The sequence below is a fragment of the Dermacentor albipictus genome, chromosome 6, assembly GCF_038994185.2.
Source record: "Dermacentor albipictus isolate Rhodes 1998 colony chromosome 6, USDA_Dalb.pri_finalv2, whole genome shotgun sequence".
NCBI classification, from domain to species: domain Eukaryota; kingdom Metazoa; phylum Arthropoda; class Arachnida; order Ixodida; family Ixodidae; genus Dermacentor; species Dermacentor albipictus.
Window position 1 is genome coordinate 73232289 of NC_091826.1, and position 22395 is coordinate 73254683.

At 42.6% G+C, this 22395-nt stretch overlaps 1 long non-coding RNA gene across 1 annotated transcript; it reads right to left on the reverse strand.

The window, feature by feature from the left end:
* Positions 1-4371: 4371 nt before the first annotated feature.
* Positions 4372-16146, reverse strand: LOC139061193 (uncharacterized). Its single transcript, XR_011515255.1, has 2 exons — positions 15744-16146; positions 4372-4658 (listed from the first exon to the last, which is right to left on the reverse strand). It is a non-coding gene; the product is annotated as an uncharacterized lncRNA (long non-coding RNA).
* Positions 16147-22395: the final 6249 nt, after the last annotated feature.

A 22395-nucleotide genomic window follows, 5' to 3' on the forward strand; every position in this document is an offset into this window, starting at 1 on the left:
CAAATAAACAAATTTGTGAGGAAATGTTATCAGGTAAATCGTTAATATATATTAAAAATAAAAGAGGACCAAGAACAGACCCTTGTGGAACACCGGATTCAACTGGAGCCGCGTGAGATGTGGAGTCATTAGTTACAACAAATTGGGAACGAGAAGAAAGGAATGATTGGATCCAGCTGAATACTCCAGGGTCAATGTTGAGTGCGCTAAGTTTGTACATGTACATGTTTACATGTACATGTTTCACTTTCACTTTACAAGTACATGTTTCACTTTGTCAAAAGCTTTAGAAAAATCCAAAAATATGCAATCAGTCAAAAAACCGTTATCAAGATATACATGTAAGTCATTAGTGAAAGTTACCAGCTGGGTCTCACAAGAAAAAAATTTGCGAAAGCCATGTTGACCGTTAGAGAAAAAATTATTTTCTTCAAGAAAGTTGACGAGGTTAGAAAATATGATATGCTCCATAATTTTGCATGGTACTGAGGTAATCGATATGGGCCTGTAGTTAAAAGGATCTTGAGTTTCGCCAGATTTGTGGATAGGAATAATCTTTGCTGTTTTCCAGTCATGAGGCAAGGATGAGGACAGGTACGATTGTGAAAAAATGCTCTCTAAGATGATAGAGGAATACTCACTAGTATTTTTTAGAAATTTCGTCGTGATTTCATCTATTCCACAAGAAGACGTAAGTTTAAGAGTGTCTATTATTTTTTTTTTATGCCAGTAGAGTTAAAAATTACGGGATCCATAGGAAAAAAATTGCAGCATGGTAGCCTAGGAAGGTCGTTATCATGTGCTGAAGGAGTGAAAGCCTTTATAAATACATTATTTAAAATCGTAGCGCAGTGCTGCCGAGGTATAGGCTCACCGGAAGACGTGCTAAGTGATACGATTTTCGACGCACTAGGCCTTACTACATTCCAGAAGCTTCTTGGATTATTGATGAGCATGCTTGGAAGGGTATTATTGAAAAAAGAAAATTTTGTTTTCTTTATCGCAGATGAGTAGGCCGAGGCAGCTTCTTTGTAAGCCGACCATTTAGCCTGGCTTCCCGTCCGCTTAGCGGTGCGAAAAAGACGTTTTTTTCTGTTAGATAGGCGTTTCAAAGATTTAGTATACCATGAAGCATTGTTATTCGAAAAAACACGCCTCTTCGGAATGAACTTGTTAACAAGATCGCGAATTTTTTCTTTGAATATATTCCAGTTAGTATCCAGTGAGCGTTCAGCAACTTTAGGCAGGTAATTATCAAGGAATAGAGCAAGTTCGTTGTTGATAGCGGTGAAATTGCCGTTTTTATAATCACGAATGGTTTTAATACTGTTTTGGGACGGTAGGATTGCCAAGCTAATGAAAAAATGCAAGACGTCGTGATCACTCAAGCCGGGTGAGTGTGTAACCTTAGATATGATATCTGTTGATGATGTTAAAACAAGATCTAAAAGAGATGATGTGGTGTTCGTTACACGTGTAGGGGAAGTAACTACCTGAACCAGGTTGAAATCAGCACATACCTCTGCAAAATGCTTTGATTCCGCGGAAGTTGTATTTAGTAAAGGACACGTGCTTGACCAGGAAATATTCGGAAAGTTAAAATCGCCCATAAGTAATATTGGCGTTCCGGGGAAGCGAACACTTATCTGGCACAAGCAGTCATACATGCTATCGCAAAAAGTAGGGGCTGATGATGGTGGTCGGTAACAAACACCGATCACAACTTTTTTGAAATTTACAGAAATGCAGCACCATACACATTCAATGTTACATGATATGGATACAGGGAAACAGTCAAAGCATTCATTAACAGCAATTAAGACACCACCGCCTAGTGTGTTAGCGCGATCAGTACGGTAAATATTATACTTTTTATTGCAGTAGAATAACTCAGAGTTTGTTACTTTACTCGTCAACCACGTTTCGGTTATTGCAATTATGTCTGCATCACAATCATTTATTAGGCTACAGAGATCATCTTTTTTAGGTAAGAAGCTACGAATATTAGTAAAAAGAACCGGTAGTCTTGATATTATAGGATCGAGGTCGCTACCCCTCGCGTTATCCTATGGGCGCACTGTTAGGACATTGCGGCCTGATCTTAAGGATAGAACAGACGCCGTGGCATCGTCTGGGGTACTGCTTAACGGCTTCAATTCACAGACCTTTTGCTCAGTGGCGTCGTATACATAGCATTTTTTACCAATTAGTAGCTTGTTATATCTTAATTTAAATGGTACATTCTGACTTTTTCCGTATTCGATAAGAGTTCTTCTGGCGTAGCGTGTAGCGGGACTGAAATCTTCACCAACAGAGATACTCATTTCTTTTAGCATGGGGCGGTTCGATAATATTTCTTCCTTCGTTTTATAGGCAGCAAAATTTACTATCAACGGACGAGACTTCCCTGGACTGAATCTACCAATACGATGTGCACGCGATATGCTGTCACTAGTTATTCTGAGGCTTAGAGTGTTTGTTAGAATGTCCAGTATCTTTTCCTCCGATTGAACAGCGGATTCGGTGGCGATGTCCGTTAAACCATAAAAAAGTAGATTATTTCTACGAGAGCGGTCTTCCGCATCATCCAGTCGGGAGCGTAGGAATGCAGCGTCCTTTGCTATATTCCCAACCGCTTCACGCACGTCACCGAGGTCATGCTGCCATTTTTCAAATCTACCGGTCTGATTTTCTACCGTCGCAAGTCTTTCTTTAATTTCTGATATCGCTTCCGCCACCGTTTCCTGATGCGTTTTTAACTCTGTAATAGTGTCCAGCATTGCTTTTTGGTTATCCTCCATTCTTTTAGACCTTTGATTCAAATCGCGTAAGGTTTTCAGAACTTCGGATAATGTATCTGATGGTTGTTCTCTCGGAGGACCAGGATTACTCTCAACGTCACCGCACAAAAGCAATAACAAAGAACAAAAAGGACCAAGCACTGCTTCTGGGCATGGAAGCACGATTATAAATGGATCGTCGGATTTTAGTCTTGATATGGAAAGGCAACTGACCTGTGGAATGAACAAAAAGATGCGTGAGGCCATCATTCCTGTCGTGCGTCCATGCCCACTGAAGATTTCGTTCGGAGTGCTGGCTTTAAGCTGACTCGCTATCGGCGCAGCTGAAGACGCTGAAGATGCGCAGTGCACATCAGGTGACAAATGACCAGTGACCACCCTGCCAGAGGAGGGCGGCAGCGTATGGACACATGGAAGCTGGGAAAGCACCCGCCATTGCAGCTTCGTCGTAAGGGTCACCAACTGTACCGTTGCTGGTGAGGCACTGGTCGACAGGGAGCATCTCATTTGGTGGCAAGCAGCAGTCGCCAGGATAAGATGAGGTAGGTGAGGCACAGATGTCTTGAAACTTTGCTTCCGTGGTTAACGAACCGTTGTAGAGAGCTCCACCGTGACGAGAGACAGCATGACATTCCCAGCCAAGGACCAGGGCACCGAATAACTGTGGAATGAACAAAAAGATGCGTGAGGCCATCATTCCTGTCGTGCGTCCATGCCCACTGAAGATTTTGTTCGGAGCGCTGGCTTTAAGCTGACTCGCTATCGGCGCAGCTGAAGACGCTGAAGATGCGCAGTGCACATCAGGTGACAAATGACCAGTGACGTAACCACCCTGCCAGAGGAGGGCGGCAGCGTACGGACACATGGAAGCTGGGAAAGCACCCGCCATTGCAGCTTCGTCGTAAGGGTCACCAACTGTACCGTTGCTGGTGAGGCACTGGTCGACAGGGAGCATCTCATTTGGTGGCAAGCAGCAGTCGCCAGGATAAGATGAGGTAGGTGAGGCACAGATGTCTTGAAACTTTGCTTCCGTGGTTAACGAACCGTTGTAGAGAGCTCCACCGTGACGAGAGACAGCATGACATTCCCAGCCAAGGACCAGGGCACCGAATAACTGTGGAATGAACAAAAAGATGCGTGAGGCCATCATTCCTGTCGTGCGTCCATGCCCACTGGACTGGACAAAGTACTGGACAAAGTACTGGACAAAGTTACATTGCTTTGTCCAGTACTGCCCTCTCTCAAGCAGGCCTGACCTTTTCTGCTTTCTTTTTGTCTCAGTTGTGTGTGACAAGCAACAGAAAAATATTTTACTTGCTTGAAAGGTGAACTTTTTTTTAAAGCCTTGTATCTATGGTATGATTAGCCAAAAAGTTACACCTTCAAGTAAACAATGCAAATTTAAAAAGGGGGAGGGGGAGGCAAAAATATATGCACTCAAATCAGTAAGTGACGTGAAACAACATTCAAGAATTTTTTTCAAATGCAGTAAAACATCCCCAAGAAATTATGCTGCAGATATAGCGGCTACACGTAATGTCAAAATGACATTATTGAAGATGGGCCGAGATTACGGAACATCATAACGCAACCTTTATTCAGAATGCACAGGCACTTGATATCCTACTACACGTCACTCCTGGTTGGCAGGCTGTGGCAAGAATGCCTGTGGCAGCAAGCTGTCATGCATATCTCCTGCAAGTAAGTCTTGCTGTGGCTTTGGCTATGGTCTTGGCTGTTACCTTCCCTAAAGCTCTGCCTGCAGCTTTGGAGGCTCGGTGCACATGAAGTTGCACTGTTTCATGTCCCTAGACTGCTCACACACAGTCTTTGAAGCTGCAAAAGCACTGCCTGCACCTGCATAAAGCATCCAGTCGACAGCGTTTTAGACACACCAAAATATTAACACAAGCATAAACTCTAGGTGCCAGACAAAGCTCAGACATTTTTTTCTCACAGCTGCTGTGACTTTTTTTCTCCCCCTTTTGTGGAAAACTTAAGGTAGGTGTCATTGCAACAAACTTGCTCCTGAAGGAAATGACACCCACACATTCTTTATGAATATGCACTTGTCAGGTGATCAACACTGACTTATCAAGGTATGGTACCTAGATATTTTCCCACATCCACATTAACTTCTCTTATGCGGTGTACATGAGGTGCATTCCTGGGGTGAGCATTTCATTACCATGCTGATAACTATCATGACTAGCAGACGCCAGAACGTTAGAGAATGCTCCAAGCAAGAAGTTTGTTGAAAAGACACCCTGATCGTCCAGTAATACCTTTTAGCATATTCAAATTCTGAAAAATGCAGCTACACAAGCAAAATAGAATTAAGACACTCATGCAATTTTATGAACAAGTAAGCTGCTGAACTTGAAATAAATGAAGAATTACTCTTTCAACAAGCATATGAATTACCCTTGACGAAAGGCAAGCCATAGAATAAGAGGTGCTTCCAAATATTCTGGTTATATTTTCCCTGCACATATTATGCTGTAAACAAACATTCAGAAGCGTGTCAAATACAACTAATGCGAACTGTCTGATCTCATCATTTCATTCAGGTCATTATTTATGTACAACACTGGTAGCATTCCTAATAAGCAAAAGCAAGCACACATACTGCAAACAAGCTCAACTTTGCTTGCACATACATCACTGTGCCGCCCAATAGCTCTTAGAGCCCAAATGTACTCAACATACCACTACCAGATGAATAAGTATGTGCTACATAATTTCACTTACAGGTGTAGGTGTGCACTGACTACTGCGGATGTTTATTAAAATGTTCTGAACCAGTTACTGATAGCTTATACTAATTAGGGGTGGCAAGTATTCAAAGCTTCGAACCCAAATTGAATATTATGCACTAACTATACGTGTTTATATTTGAAAAACAACTATTGGTATTTTTAAATATTAGAACAAAACGAAATATTTTGCTATCAAAGAATTTAACATCTGGTTACTGTTATTCGTCTGCTAAATAATGTATAATTATTTATCAGAAGTACAATGACAACAAAAGCTTCCGAAGAAATGCAGAAAGAACATGGGTAATGCGAGATTTGTTTTTCAGACCAGTGATACTAACTTGTCTGCCATTTAGTGTCTTTGGCAGTCCAGCCTTCTAACCGTTTCTTCTTTTGCGCTACATTCTGTTATGTTTTCCTTACAACAGACCCTTTTAAATGTGCCTATGGCACATAATCCCTGCAGTTTTTTATTTTATTTTTACTGCTATTCCTGATCTTTTTTTGGCAATTGTATGTTTAGAGCTTTTTTGAAAAATTAGTCACACAGCAGCCACTCTTTCTTGGATAGCTTCTTTGCAACCAGGCCCTAAAGTTGTTGAGAGGATATTGATGCAGTTTGTTTTAATGGCACTGATCTTCTATTGAAAAGTAATCCTTTCTTCCTTTGTTGAAAACTGATCCTTTGTTGCTGCCTGATGTATCCGTCACAGGTACTGTAGACACACTTAAAGAAGGGAATTGCGCTAAAAAAGACACGGACGAGTAAGGACATGGACGGGCGCAAACTCGCGACTGATTTTATTCAGAAAGAACACAAATATATATACCTAGATTCTTATTGCCTAATCATTGCCTAAGCGCACATGCCAAGAACGTTTTCTCTTTCTTATACAAATTGATACTGGAATCGCTTACGCAATCATCACCTGACATATCAATGTAAAAAGCTTCTGCGAGTTCACGTGCCGGACGAGTCCTTACTCGTCCGTGTCTTTTTTAGCGCAATTCCCTTCTTTAAGTATGTACGACCGACTCGCCCAACAACGTGCTCTACTGTAGACACTAAATTGTCAACCATTAAAGCCTCTGCCTTCCATAGGCCCTCATATGAGAACTCTGACAAATTACGGGGGGGTGTGAGGCTGAAGTGGCAACTTTTGAATCACTCAACCAATTTAATGCATTTCTTTTTTAATGATTTGCCTTCTTATCATTAGACTATATTTTATCTTTCATTACCTGGCACAAACATGAAAAGTAATGGTCATACTGAGCAGTTTAGCATGTCACTTTGAGAAAGTGTTCTTTTAAAAATTGTGCATATCTCATGTAGTGTGGCAATCGATTTTATGCAAAGCATATTGCAGTCACCTAGCTATCTGAGAGCTTTATTCGGGATTCCACTAAGCAACACCAGGTGGACTAATGTGTTTGTGTAAATTGAGTATATGTGTGTAGGTGTAGGTTAAGAGTGAACATGTCTGTGACTACAGCAGCACGACGACGACCACGTTGAAGACAATCGTACGGCAGCAACAGCATGATTTCTGCGCTGGTCGTTCCACACAAGCCTATGACTTGGAAATTGTTGGTTTCTACATAGGTAGTAGATGAGCGATGAGAGCACGGAATGCGACAGCATCAGCAGCTACGTGACCCCAGTGAAGAACTGTTAGAGCATGATTAGCTTGGGTGAACATAAAGTGGGTACAACATTGCAAAATTTTTACTATGCAGCATGCTATGAGGAAAGTACTGAGAAAAGTGCGCTGGACCTGGAGATAGTGCGACACGGCGCCTCAGAGAGCAAGCTGTCTTAAGAAAAGAAGGTGAGGAATTGGCATGGGGTGCATGAGCATTTCAAAGAGTTGTGTGGCTTTGGAATGAGAGAAGTATACGTGCAATCGTGGTCTAATGGTTAGAGCACCAGGCTGCTGTGCTCAACGACAGAGGTTCAATTCCACCATCAGCCACACATCATTTCCTTTTTATTAAATCACGGTGGGACAGAAGCCTACCTACCCAAATACGTACCACTAAGTGCCAAGAACGAGGCAAAGAATGCTTCACATTATTATAATAGATATTATAAAAGGGGGCGTTTGGAATCTGCTTCTTTTATAAAACAGACGCTGTCGTAGTCAGCAAACCGACAAAGGCTGAGAACAGTGCCAAAGCCTCTTGCTTCTCATCCGTCATCTTCTCCTTGGATGAGCGGCGCACTCTGCTTTTCCAAATATAATATTCTTCACTACATTCACTTCCCCTCAGGAAAAGAGCCGTCCTGGTGACTTAGGGACGGGACATGACAGCAGGGACATAGTACAGCTTCAGCCGGTCTATATGCACGATCTCACGCCCTCGGCGTCATTGATTTGAAGACAGCTCAAGTGACTTGATGACGTAATTTACCAGCAAAGTTTGCTTGACAACAAGGTAAGGGCAGTGGTGTTCAAAACAAGTTTTTTCGACTGACCGGGGCTGGATGACAAGATCCAGAGCCATACAAGTGAGCAGGGGGTATAAGAGATTGGAGCCTCAGAGACAGCGTGATGGTATTTCTGGTGTGGATGATCAGCAGTGATGAGGGAGCGAGCAGTCTGGCGACACTCTTCAGCGTATTTAGCGGCTTGAGAGACTGTTGTCGACTCACTCGTGTCAGGATGGTGGTACGGAAGGATGGTGTCTAGCATGCACAAGGGCACGTATCTGTAAAGTAAAAAGTATGGAGAGAATCCAGTGGTGGGTCTGCATAGTGGTATTATGGGCATACGCCACAAAGGGAAGAACACGGTCCCAGTTTGAGTGGTCAGAAGTGACGTGCATTGCCAGCACATCGGCCAATGTTCGATTAAATCTTTCTGTCAAACCGTTCGTTTGAGGATGGTAGGCAGTGGTGATTCAGTGAACAACGTGGAATTGCTTCAGAACTGCTTCGACAACATCCGACAGAAAGACACGTCCTCTATTGCTAAACAGCTCACATGGTGCACCATGCCATAGAATGATGTGTTCTAAAATGAAGGCGGCAATGTCACTTGCTGATGGAAGATGGCAATGGCGAAGTCTCTGCGTATAGTGTGAGATGGTCGATGGCAACGATTATCCAGTGGTTGCCAGCAGGAGTCATGGGAAGAGGTCCGTACAGTACAAGTCGATGCCAACGCAGTCAAAAGGGCATGCAGGACAAGCCAACGACTGTAGAGGAGCGGCTGAATGGCAGGGAGGCTTCTGACGGCGCTGGCAAGCGAGAAAAGAACAAATGTAGCAGCGAATGAAGCGGTACATTCCCTACCGATAGTAGTGGAGGCGAAGACAGGTGTAAGCTTTCAATACTCTGGCATGTGCGCATTGTGGGTCAGCGTGGAAGGCGGCGCATATGTCAGAGCGCAGATGGCAGGGAATTACCAAGAGTCACTTGCATCCTTCGGGAAGATAGCTGCAACGGTATAGCAAACCATCGCAGAGAATGAAGGGGGCACTTGACAGCATATTTCCTGCAAGACAGGATGCAGCGCAGGTTGGACCAACAAGTTGATAAGAGAAGCAAGCCAGGGGTCTTTCCTTAGCTCTTGAAGCATGTCAGTGATGGCTACGGAGGACACGTCGTAGGGATATACAGACGGGGTCACAACACCAGGTGGGGGAGGTGACCAGGACAGTGCGTCCGCATCAGAATGTTTGCGTCCCGATCGGTAAATGACACAAGTGCTGTACTCCTGGAGCCGTAATGCCCAACTGGTGAGTCGACCAGGCGGATCGTGCAAGGAGGAAGGCCAACATAGCACATGATGATCTGCTATATTACAATACATTCACTACAATATATTCAATGCTTTTGGATAGATGCCTTCTGGGTGGTTTACAATGCAGAATAAGGGTAGCCACTTGTTTTTTCATCCCATTCATGTAAAAATTACTTCGCTTGAAATTATTGGTGTCATCATACATCAAATTTCTGGTATTTTCATTGTGTCAGAAAAAATTTAGAAGCTTAGAAAGTACCATATCTTGTTCCTAATAAAATTTCTATCTATAAAACATGCTGAAAGCAGGTCTTGCCAGGACAGTCTAAAAACACTAGTTTTCCTAAAAGTGTAGCTTGGCCAAAACGTGCAAACTGAGAAAAATCAAATCAAAGATTGCAGAAGATGCTACTTTACTTTAGGGTGAATAGTGGCCACACCCTTTCTATTTATTTATTTATTTATTTATTTGCAAATACTGCGGACTCTATTTCGAGACATAGCAGAAGCAGGTACAGATTTTGGTACATAGAAAAGATATGATGCTAGAAAAGAACAAATCAACAGGTGATATGAGTAGTGGTCATATAGCAAGAGTGGGTAGAGATTTTAGTATATACAAAAGAAGTGACACTAGAAAAGAACAAATGAACAGGTGATATGATTAGGCAAGTGCTCAACAAACTTTTCAAATTGCACTGCGTGAAGCGAACCATCCAAACTGTTCCAGATTTCAGCTGTAAGTGGAAAGAAAGAAAATTTAAAATGGTCAATATATGGCCTAAAAGGAACGATGTTTAGCGGATGGCTTTGTCTGGTTGAATGTGCCCTCGAGGACACAAAAGAGAAGGGTGCCATAATGGCGGATGACTTGCGGATAATCATATGCAGCAAGATGATACGTTTATGTGTGCATCTATGTTTGAGAGTCTGCAACGATGATATGTGTTTGGAAACAATTGGATGCGCTTTGTAAACAATCACAAGGAAGAAGACGTGACAGGCGCAAAATGATATGTGGGCGTCTGATGAAGGTGAAAATCTGTGATCATAATGACCACAGATTTTTAGTTGTGTCAATTTTTAGCAACAGATTATGAACCCCAGCATAAGTTATTTCCAGACTTGGCAAGTCATGGACCGAACTTTGAATGAAAGGAGGATTAGTACCATCATCGTGTTGAAAGATGGAGCGAAAATAATCGTTGAAGCCTTCAGAGATGGTGATAGGAACAGTGCAAGTCTGACCGTTGATAGTGAATGCTGGAGAGACATGAGAAGAGGGAAGTATTGTTTTCCAGAATTTCGATGGGTTTTCTTTCATGAATGTAGACAGCGTTGTGTCGAAGTAAAAGTTATTAGCTTCAGTCATTTTTGTCTTTAGCTCAGACTTAAGCGAGGAAAGAAGTGAATTGTGACCTTTGCTGTGAAGGCGGTACTACTTGCACATGCGCTTGATGCGTCTTATGAGTTTTAACATTTCAACAATAGCACGATCATTAGTATGTGTAAAGTTGGTAATGACGTTAAATTTCAGGGTACAGGGTTCACAGACGACATTAAATTGCAGAAAAACACCCTTGTGGTCTGATAAACCATCAACTACTTTGTACTTAAAACCATACTGCAACAACTATTGATTGACGAACACAAGGAACAAGAACTGAATTCTCTCGAGTTGGAAATTCAACCATTTCGGTAAAATCAAATGAAACAGCCATAGTAATCGGAGTCGCAGAGAGCCTTGTCACAGCCTGTTGAAATTAACAAGGCCCAATCAATACAAGGAGTATTGAAATCACCTGTAATCATTATGTTGTAATTATGAAGTCTGTTTTGGGCTATGTAATGGGAAACAAATATTTTCTGTACCAGGTGCTCGATAAACAGTGCTCACTGCTGTCACAAAAACAAAAACATTTATCCGGCACCAGACAGACTCAGTATTCGGAAGTTCTGGAAGCACAAAAAATTGAATACCTTTTCTAATAAACAGAGCTACCCCCCCCCCACCTTTACCAAGTTGCCTGTCGTTTCTTATCACCGAATAACCTGGAGGCGAAAATTCGGAATCGAATACGCAGTTGTTTAGCCACGTTTCAGTAACGCAAATAATTGATGGAGTATGACACTCGACCACCTGATTTAATTCTTGCACCTTGCTAAGCAAACTACGAGCATTTATGTTCAAAAGTGTCAGCTTCTGTTCATTAACAAGTCACTCAATGCTCCTAGCAACTGCAGCACGAGGAGCTTGAACAATCATTTTGCAAGCACCATCCCACATGTAACAAATACTGTCAATAATCAGGGAATCATACTGCAATCTACATTTGGCTACTTGCTTACGAATATCAACAGCACGATCCCATAGATTCTTGTGAATTTGTTGTACACATGCAGAACAGTCATTGTTAATTTATGTATTGGATCCTTTTAGTTTACTTAGGTTTCTGAGGATTTCAAGCTTAGTTCTGAAGTCTAGTAATTTAAATATTACTGGCTGCTTTTTATAATTTTTTTGTGTACTGAGTCTATGACAGCATTCAATGTCCTTGCGTTGAATTCCAAGCATGGAAGGCAGCAAACCCTCAGAAGTTTCAACTGATGGCTCATACAAGCCATAAATGATCAAGTTATTCCTATGGGATCGATTTTCAAGGTAATCATTTTTGCAATCAAGTTCGTGGCTGATGTCTTTAAGGCTCGAAACCGTTTCCTCCAGATCATGAGCGTGCTGTAGGGCACCATTTACAGTTGAAGCCAATGTTTCTATCTTCGTTAAACATTGCTTAAAAGAAGTCACGCTTGAATTGAGCATGGAGATCTCTTCAGTGATATGCATCTGTCCGGCCAGCAGTTCCGCCAGCATAGTTTCTACCTTTTTATCTGGGCCTGGATTAGCCTCGATATCACCAGAATTAGGAAGGAACAGCGCCAACTAAGACGATCACGAGCAGGAAGAACGACACAGGACAAGCGTTCTCCCTCTCGTGATCGTCTTAGTTGGCGCTGTTCCTTCCTAATTCAAGTATGCACCATCTAGCCCAAATGAATGTTGTCCTGAACTATCACCAGAAAGTTGCAGCAAAGTTCTCAGGGAATGGAGCAAGCAGGAAAAAATGCACACAAAGTGCTGAGGGTCCGGCAGCAGCAACAGAAAGCAGTCATCGCTCAGATAACATTTGAAAGAAAATTTTGGGCCCCCCCTGCAAAAAGAGGCACACATGCTTGTAAAAACCACTTGCCATGCTGCTGCCCGACAGATTGAAGAGGATTGGCCAGAGCGACAGCTTTGTATCCTGCCGTGCCCATGTAGATGTCATTTGGGTGCTGTGCCACGCGCAGCCCAGTGAAGCAAATCCAGGGTCGGTCGAAGTTTGTGGTGCATTGCCGCCTGCCGAGTAGCAGGCTTTACAGAAGGGAGGGCCGTCGACGGTACTGTTGTGAATCACGGTTGAAGAGGGAGCATTGTTCAGGAAGCAGATGCCAGTGGTATTTGTGGCTTTCTGCAAAAAGAGGCACATGTGCGTGTAAAGACCACTTGCCATGCCGCTTCCCGACAGACTAAAGAGGATTGGCCAGAGCGACGGCTTTGTATCCTGTCGTGTCCATGTAGATGCTGTTCGGGTGCTGTGCCATGTGCAGCCCAGTGAAGCAAATCCAGGGTCGGTCGAAGCTTGTGGCGATTTGCCGCCTGCCGAGTATCAGGTTTTACAGAAGGGAGGGCTGTCGAAGGTACCGTTGTGAATCATGGTCGAAGAGGGAACATTGTTCAGAAAGCAGGTGCCAGTGATACTTGCGGCTTTCTGCAAAAAGAAGCACACATGCTTGCAAAAACCGCTTGCCATGCCGCTTCCCGACCCGCTGAACTTGCTGCATAGGTTGGGCCCTCTTGGTCGCAATCGCTTAAGGTCATCTTCCCTTTTGTTCAGCTTTCAAGCTGTCACATGCCCTTCTCTATGTTCATGAAATGATTCTTTTATAGTTGCATGCTGGATACGCTTCCCTGTCCATGTTCCCTAACCCAGCTGTAGCTTCTTAAGCACTCTCTTGGTACGCTGCATTCCCCCTTACTGAACTTAGCCGAGCCAATGCTACTGCGGTCTCCACTCTTCACAAGAATGCGAACTCCGTCTTCAGGCACCTCTGCCACACTAATGCGTTGAATGACCATTTCCATTCTATTCTGCAAGTACACCCTCAAACATTGTTCAAAGAACTCTGCCTTACTAAGCTTGTTGCATAGGGAGACACTAGCTCTTTTGGCATGGACTCTACTGAGCACTGGATGAAGGGTGCTTGGCACCTATGGCTTCCCAGCATAAGCCAAGGCTTTGTGTAAATTATACTCTGAGTATTCACCAATTATAATTCGATTATAGCCCTCTAATCTAAGTTTTATCAGCGGTCCTCCAATCGATCGAGGCTTGCTATGACTGAAATTTGTGTTCATGTTTTTTCAAGTAGGCCAAGGAGGAGTTCTCTTGGACCACTTCACAGTGTTTCGGTACTGGTTTGCCATTCAATCCAGGTTTGCCACAGCCGAAAACGTTACTTCTTTCTGACAATTTTTCTGCATGTTATCCTGCAGAATCAGTACGTCTCTTACATCTAAAAAACACAGAGAACCATCTTCTGAATGAGGGAATTTATTCATTCAGGGGCATTCAGTCCCACTTATCTCGTGCTCTGCGGCTGCGCTTCGACAACAGCATTCACAAGCACTTCAATGGCAAGTGCATGCTACTGTCAAGTGAAAAATTAAAATGTTTCTTTCTTTTTTCTTTACTTTTCTTTTTTACAGTGCAGGTATACCAACCAGACTTGGTGAGACGCTTCTATATTAGTTGAGAAATCAAAAACAATGTAAATTTTTAAAATGTGTAATTTTGGTGAAAATTAGGTCACCTGATAAGCAACAAGTGCACAGTGGCTTAACTGACCACACTATCTAGAGACCGAAGACTCACTGGTTGCCACAATAGGCCACCACGCGCAACCATACCCGCATCCGAAACAGTGACGAAGTATGAATCTGCAAGTACACCAGCAACATTCACAGTTATGCACCACTACCACTGTCCCACGCAGTCCAACAACAGCCTCCTCATTGTGGTCAGTGCCGCTCACCTCTACATCCTTTTCCACAAGCATGTGCCAGGCTCAGGCCAGTACTCATTGACTCTGCTTGACGAGTTGCGCTACACTGGGAGCACAGACGTTGACAATGCAAGACAGCACCCTCATACACGGTACCAGACTTGGTTCCTTCCTACTATCCCCTCCTTATGCCAGCACGCGGTTCACAGATGCATCCTGCCCTTTCCACTGCTTGCACTGCTTTCATCCTGGCACCGCCCTCTGTCTTCTATAGTCGGTTGTCTAACACAGGGCAGCGGCATATGTCTCTACTACGTGCCTACAGCTTATGCATCAATGCCCCACACTGCACCTCCCATGCGTAATCCTCGGCAACGACCACTAGAGAACCATTTGTACTCTTTGTCTCAGCATGGACTCTACCTAGACTCCCTAAAGGACGCTATGAACTGCTGTCCGTGTATAGTCTCATACACTGATTTCTTTCTATTTGTGCTACATGCTTGGGAGGCTGTTCAAAGAGCCCTGCCTTACTAAGCTTGTTGCATAGGGAGACAATAGCTCTTTTGGCATGGACTCTGCTGAGCACTGGATGACTGTGATCTCCAGTGCCAATGATGAACATGACAAGTGGACAGAACATAGGGTGAGATTGACCAAGAGCACACCAGCCTGTTTGTCCCGAGAGGTCACATTCAACTACCGCTGTCGTGAGCCATGAGCACCATGGCTCGCCAGCTTGAACACACAGTGGATGCTGCGGCTGCCTTCCATGCCACCTCCACAGTGTGTAACCCTTGATATTAAACAAATAAGAACTCATTACTAAAACATAGGCACTTGAGCTAGGAAGCACAACTAGTACATCAAATGTGGACCATACTGCCACTGTGCCGCTAAATTTACAGGAAAGAAATCTGGCACATACTACTGCAACTCAGGCTAAATTTTATGTTTGTTTTCTTCGCTAACTGTTTATATGTGTAATTTCAAGAAAGTTATGTCAACGGTCGTGAACTCATATTGGGCCACTCCACATTTAAGGTGTGGCAATTACCTTTGATATGCTGGCATAGTTGCGAAGTTTCGTGAAAGCACTTTTTTTAAGGAATTCTCATAGACAGCAGAGTGAACTTTCACCTACGTAACATTACAAGAAAGTATGCAGGGAAGTACGGGCTGAGACGCAGAAAGTACGGGCTGAGACAGCTAAAAACCTCTAAATGCTGTTTGTAAATCACCTACTGCCATAAGAATTCAACGAACTGGTTGGTGTACAAAAGAAAGAGAGAGAGAGAGAGAATAAAAATGAGAAACTGCAAGCCCCTGACCTTTAGAGCTTCTTCCTTGTGTGACAGGCCATATGGTAGAGGAGCTTGTTCTTATCCGAAAAGGTTGCACTGCAGTCAATGCAGGAAAAGAAACGTTTTCCTGCGTGATTGCGCATATGCCTCGAGCGGGCAGAACTCCGAGTGAATGTATGTGGGCACAGGTGGCACTGGTATGAGCGCTCGCCTATGAATGTGCGCTTATGCTCTTTCAGGTGCGTCTCCCGAGAGAATGTGCTCGGGCAGAGATGGCACTTGAAGGGACGCTCGCCCGTGTGTAGGCGCAGGTGTTTTGTCATGTGCTGCTTGCTCTTGGTCACATAGGAGCATATCCGGCAGGAATGCAGCTGGCCATGCACGGACACGAGCAACTGGCACTGCTCCTGGGGCCCCGAACGCGAGGAATCTGCGAAATCACAGGAAGGCGTTGGAAACCATGTGTCAACACTTGATAGAGGCAGAGTTCTGCACCTGGCAATCAAGGAGAACTGCTGTACTTCTTGGCAAAGTATGTCACGACCCAACCCACATATTACTGTGGCGGCAACAGTGAACTGTTGCAGCATGGGATGCGGCAACAGACTACAACCTACAAGAGCCCTGATCTCTCTCTAAAGAAAAAGCTGACTACAAGTGACAACCTTCTGGTGGTTACATGCTGAGGCGGGATCAGGCATGCAATATCGATATTATGCCTAAACGGTGAAAGTACTGCATGTATGTAACATACAGCATAATGTACTCGCATATTAAACAAATCATCACATGCTTTTTTGGCATAGCAGTACAGTTAAACATCAATATAACTAAATATTTAACTTTTTATTACGTATCATCCATAGGACACCATGTATTTAGAACGTCAATATAACAAAGTGTTTTTATACAAGATTTCAATGTAATGAAATTTCTCTGCTACCGTGAAGGAATACCGAGACAATAACTGGAAGCTTCTGTGGATGCAGACAGTCAAATGGATGAATTACAAGCCCCTGCTTGCGAACGCATCTCTCATCTTGAGTTTCGGAGACGCGTTGAAGCAAGAGGCAGACAAAGCATCCACTTTCCACTGCTGGTGTTTTTCATGATAGCATCATCCCACTGTGGGTGACTCTATCAGCTGCAAGGGCGGAGCGGACAGGAAAAAGTGGCTGGCTTCACTTCACGCCGCCAATGCGATGGCATCGTCAACATAGCACAAAATTTATCTTTCGTCGCCAGTTCTTTAAATGAACAAAATGGATTTCTTTCTTATTAAAATTTGCTTTCTTCAATTGCCCGATTCCGGAAGGTTTGCGGCCCCTTCCATGTAAGAAAAACTCATTGGTCAAATTCATTGGTTTCGATACAACAAAGCAAATTGCCAACTTTATTGACTTCGTTATATAAAGGTTTAACTGTATTTATGCAATGCAGCACAACAAAAGCATCAACTGATGTTTGAACCCGTGAAGCATATGAAATGAAATGTGAAAATGAATGAAAAATTATATGAAAGAAAATGAAAAGCACATGAATCTCAAGTAAAAGAATAAACACAGCATTTATAGAAGTTGGAATGACACAACATTTGCTAGCAGAAAAGGATACTGCCACATTACTGTTCATTAAAGAAACACTTCTTTCTCTATTTGCACACTTCAAGATTACTTTGCAATTGTTTTTCCCTTCTGTAAGTGGAAGCAAAATGCAACTGCAGGTTGTGAAGGCAACTTATTCGCCAATTATTCGTACTGTCACAGACGCTGTTACACACATGTACACAAACTATCAATAAGATCTCTAAAGAAGGGCACAATTCTATGTTATAGTGTGCTACTTTGATTTGACTATGCTATCTGCTAGTACATTGTAGTGTCCTTATTTTTTACCTTGATTACGTACCAATCACTGCAATAGAACCCTTTTTTTTATAACTTCAGTAGAACGGCAAGGCAGCAAGGAGAATTGCCATCACACTTGGTCAAGACAAGAGAAAAGCACTGGTGGCAGTAACCAAACTGTTATGTCACTATCACAATGGCAAATCAATCCTATATGAATCTGTTCTGTCAAATAACAAAGCAAACAAGTGGATGCTTTCTGAAACGAAGCTAGAGAGATGGTTTCCTGGCGAAGTCCAAAACCACAACTCCTTGGATGCTCTGCAGGAGTTATGGATGCATCTGTAACAGACCAGAGATCTCTGTCAAAGCAAGCACAAACATTAACAAAACACATAACCATTTTCCCTTCGTATTGAGAAAAACATTTAGATTGGGGCCAAGGAGCTACACTTACGATAAATTATAATCACATGTTGTATTACGACTAATTATTCATCGACCTCGTATAAAAATGACTCCATAAGAGATTTTTTTTTCAATTTTAGAGCATCATTGCTCTTAACTAAACATTTATTTGCCTACAGTCTTCGTCACAATGGCTCCTCCTCCAGACACGAAGTGCCTCAATGCTCCTGCCAACATTCATTCAGCACATCAAAAGTCTGATTGGTCAGTACTGAGAAGGTTCTTCTAGAATCATTGAACATGACATCAATAAATAGACATGAAGAAAAAAATGGTCACGAAAAAAGAAATAAACTGCTGTCAGTGAGCTTGCAGTCAGCACACAAATGCTCATTATTGGCACTGTTGTTCAAATTTCGTTCAATTGACTTCCTCTGCTCTCTCACTTGTAAAAAAAACTTGTGATGCATGTTCTGCCCACATAACAAGACCACATCAGAAGTTTTTTTCTCTTTCGGTTAAGGAATAAAAATGCGCTCTACAGTATGTCCACACGTATACAAATGCTTCTACTGCTGGGTCGAAAGCACCCGTTAATAAGGGGTACTTGCAGCCTAAGAAGTGATGTACACATTTAAACAAACAACTCACTCTAGCCAACATTAATTCCGAAACTGCCACAGTATGTTTCATTGGTTCATGCCTGACAGCACAATCTAGCGCAATCTAGGGAAGCCAGAATACCCTAGCTGTGCTGTAATGTGTTTATTTTGATGCATTGAGCTGCGTTTCTATGGTCAACCAGTAGGTCACCTGATGTGGCCCAATGCAGTTCAGTGGTATCACTACCAGTGCTCATGGTTGGTGTGACCTTGCACAAGATTAATTGTAGGTGTTTTTTTCGTTTGTTGTTGCTTTCTTCTTTTTTTTGCATTTGTTCCCGAAAGATCTATCAGTGCATGCGACAGTATTTCTTCAGCACAGCATGCTAGAGTTTAGAATGACAACTTTAGAAAGTTTGCAACAAGTGAGTGCAATGCAAATGCCTTCTCACATACTGTGGTACAAAAGCTAGTATATTAACAGCAATGTACATATATATATATATATTTTTTTTCTTTGTTGGAGACAATAAGTCGCGCTCCACAGACTGGCTGAATCACGGGTAAAATCACTTCCAATCTTAGTGCAACTCTTGATACATGACATTAGTTTCCAAGACTTGTTGTGCGATTTCGCAGTGAGGTCTAAAAATAGACCCTTGTACGTGTTAAGCATTGCTATTCTCATAGGTGTAACTATGTTTCGAAGGAAAGACATGGCTAACACAATATGTCCCGATGCTCCTCTCACCTCCAGTCTGCCGTTATGAGCTACATGCTAGCTAATTTAGACAAGTCCATCAAACATTAAATCCTAGCTGGCTTAGCAATGCAGCATGAACTGCATGCTGCAAATACAAAATGTCCTAGATCATTTTAGTGTACGGCAGACCAAGTGACCATAGACAAAACACTTCTCGTAAGACATTAAAAATTTTAAGATTCCCATGCTGAACTGTAATTTAAAAATTACTGTTCGGCATGGGAATGCCACAGAAAATTGATCTATGCAAACTAGTGGATTAGGAAGCACCATGCATAACATCACAATAAGTGCAAGGTAATGTTTAGGCCAGACTAAACAGTCCAGTCTGATGGAGGATCATTCAGGTCCGTCACTTCGAATGAATAGCTTGACAGCTTCTCCAGTGAATGTTTGCAGTTTTTTGGGGGGGGGCTTGTTTGTTTACAAGATATTTGAATCCATAATTGTACACAAACATTTTCACAAACACACAAACAAACACAAGCTATTTTCGAAGAAACCAGGCAACCTTTTTTACTTGTCTTATAAGCCAATCATCTGGTTGTACTGCTTATGCCAGTTGCGCTCCCTCTTTATCATTCTTTCTTTTTTTTTCACAAATGACTGACAGCAGCACAGTGACATTTTGCTTGCTTGAAGAAAACTTTACGTTGCGTTTAATGTATGATCATAAGATAAGCTGCCTTAAGGTAAGCAATGTGCATGCAAAAAAAGAAACTTAAAAAATAAACGTGCTTAAAATTAGTACTTCATGTGCTTTTTATATTTATTGTTAGACGGGGAAACAACACAACATTTACAAAAACATTTCATAGGCAGTAAAATGTCAAGAAATTATGCAGCAGATATACCGGCTTCATCAAATGCCAACCTGACTTTCTGAAGGCGACCTCAGATAATGGGGCATCATAACACACTCTTTATTTAGAATGCAAATGCACTTGTCGTCCTTTAACAACCTGCCAGAAAATATGGACACCTCGCAACCCTTCACCGGCTGCTACCTGGATGGTAAGTATTGAATGTGGAGCCATTAGTGCATGTGGACCCTTTTACTTGAACTACTAGAGACACCTACTCATAACCGACAGCTACAGACTTGCTAAAGTGCACTAAATGGCAGTACAGTCAGTGTAGCATGTAAAAATTAATTAGAAAGGCCTATTTCTAGAACTGATGCAAAACTGTACAAGAGAGGCTGCAATGAAGCACATAACGATTGCTACAAAGACACAAGAACCATACATTCATGGTACCTTAACACTACAAGAAATCTGTTTGCAAAAAATAATGTGAACAATAGTGCCTTCTCAATAAGTAAAAAGAAGAACAATGCTAGGTACGCTGTACAGTAAAATAGTATTGACAATTAATGAATACCAGTAATGTGCAAATTGAGAGCAAATGCAGTTCAAAGAACCAAGTTCACAACTGGGACGTAATGTACAATGCAAAAAATGTGCTTTACTTGAAACCAGGTAACATGTAGTTTTTACTTGGATCCAGAAATGTCTCATCACTGTGCAGTAGCTTCAATTCTTTGGGCTGATTGCATCGGTTACTCTGAACACCATAAAATTCCAGGAAACAAGAGTAAAAGTATGCATTGTTAACATGCCAGCATAACTATGTATTGGTAACCATAATGTTAAAGGACACTGAAAAGAAACACTTATCAGTCCATATCTACCATTTATCACCCTGATGTCACTGCCTTTTTATTATTACTAAATGACCACTATTTCACGTAACATTATGCAAACTAATTAAAGAAGTGCACTTTAAGGTATGACTACTGCAATTGGAAAGCAAACGCATATTTCAGTGTTGCTTGCACATGTGTCAGTTCCGGAAGGTTAGTATTTGGCGTAGTCATCCTAATTTTGGCTCCAGATTCCAACTTCTGCTAAACGCGTACGAGACCATAGGGAGGGACAATTTTCAAATGAGCAACACATCCATACACTAACTACTATTTGCTGCTAACGAGCCACTTGTAAAAGAATTCTGTTCCAGGAGGTAACTGCAAAATTTCCTCACATGAACAACTATAGCGATAGGCTTTCGCACCTCCAGAAAAATAAAAAGGCAAGTCAACAAAAACTCATTACATCATATGGCCAGCTGCATTCATTATGAGTTGGCAGCATGCACCACATACACATGTACCTCAGGTCACGGTCCTAATAATTCTGTGGAAAGACAACACAAATCTAAAGGGTAACTTAGGAGAAACATGTCGATACTATTAAAGCAACCATCAAGCATTCATTATACTCAACAGGAAAAACGGGTTTACCAGGCCTGTTAGGCTGATGTCCTTAAATAGAGATTTGTGTCGAAGGCTTGACTCCAAATTTAACCTGAGAGCACATGCACTGATATCACGTGTCACGCCTAACAATAAGTGGCCCACATACGAGGCTGAGACACAGGGCTGTGGCAAGAATAAGCACAGAGCACAAGGCATGGAATAGTTGGGACATTTCCCACAATTCTGCCGTAGTCCCTAGGTATATATCAATAAATAAACGTACATAAATAAATAAAACGTAGCACAATGAGAGAAGAGAAAAAGAAGTGCAGAAAGGGCATTATGAACCTGTCATGTGCATCATGCTTACTTCTGTGGCAAACAATAAGCTTGCCCAAGTTCGCACACTTAATATGTTGACCATTCTTGGGCTGTGCACATAAAAAGGTCACAGGACTGCACAGAATATGCAGCACAGTCACAGCGTAAGCAGGAGGAGTGGCACCATGGGAGCTCCATCTCTGACAGCATGCACCAGAGGGTCTTCGCGGCTTCTGCGAGAATGGTCTGAACTGCCCGCCCGGTGTCGACGGCGAGCTGCGGCTTGTGCTGCCTTCTGTACAGCACTCTGCTGAGCCTGACGGTGCCTGGTAGCAGCTGCGGGCGTAGCTCTATGATCCGCTTCTTCAGTAGCGGTTCGCACCTTGCGAGGAGGCACGATAACGTGGCCCGAAGAGTAAACACGGGTATCCAGACTATGTGGCACACATGTTGCATTCCTTGACCTGTGGCATGATACAAT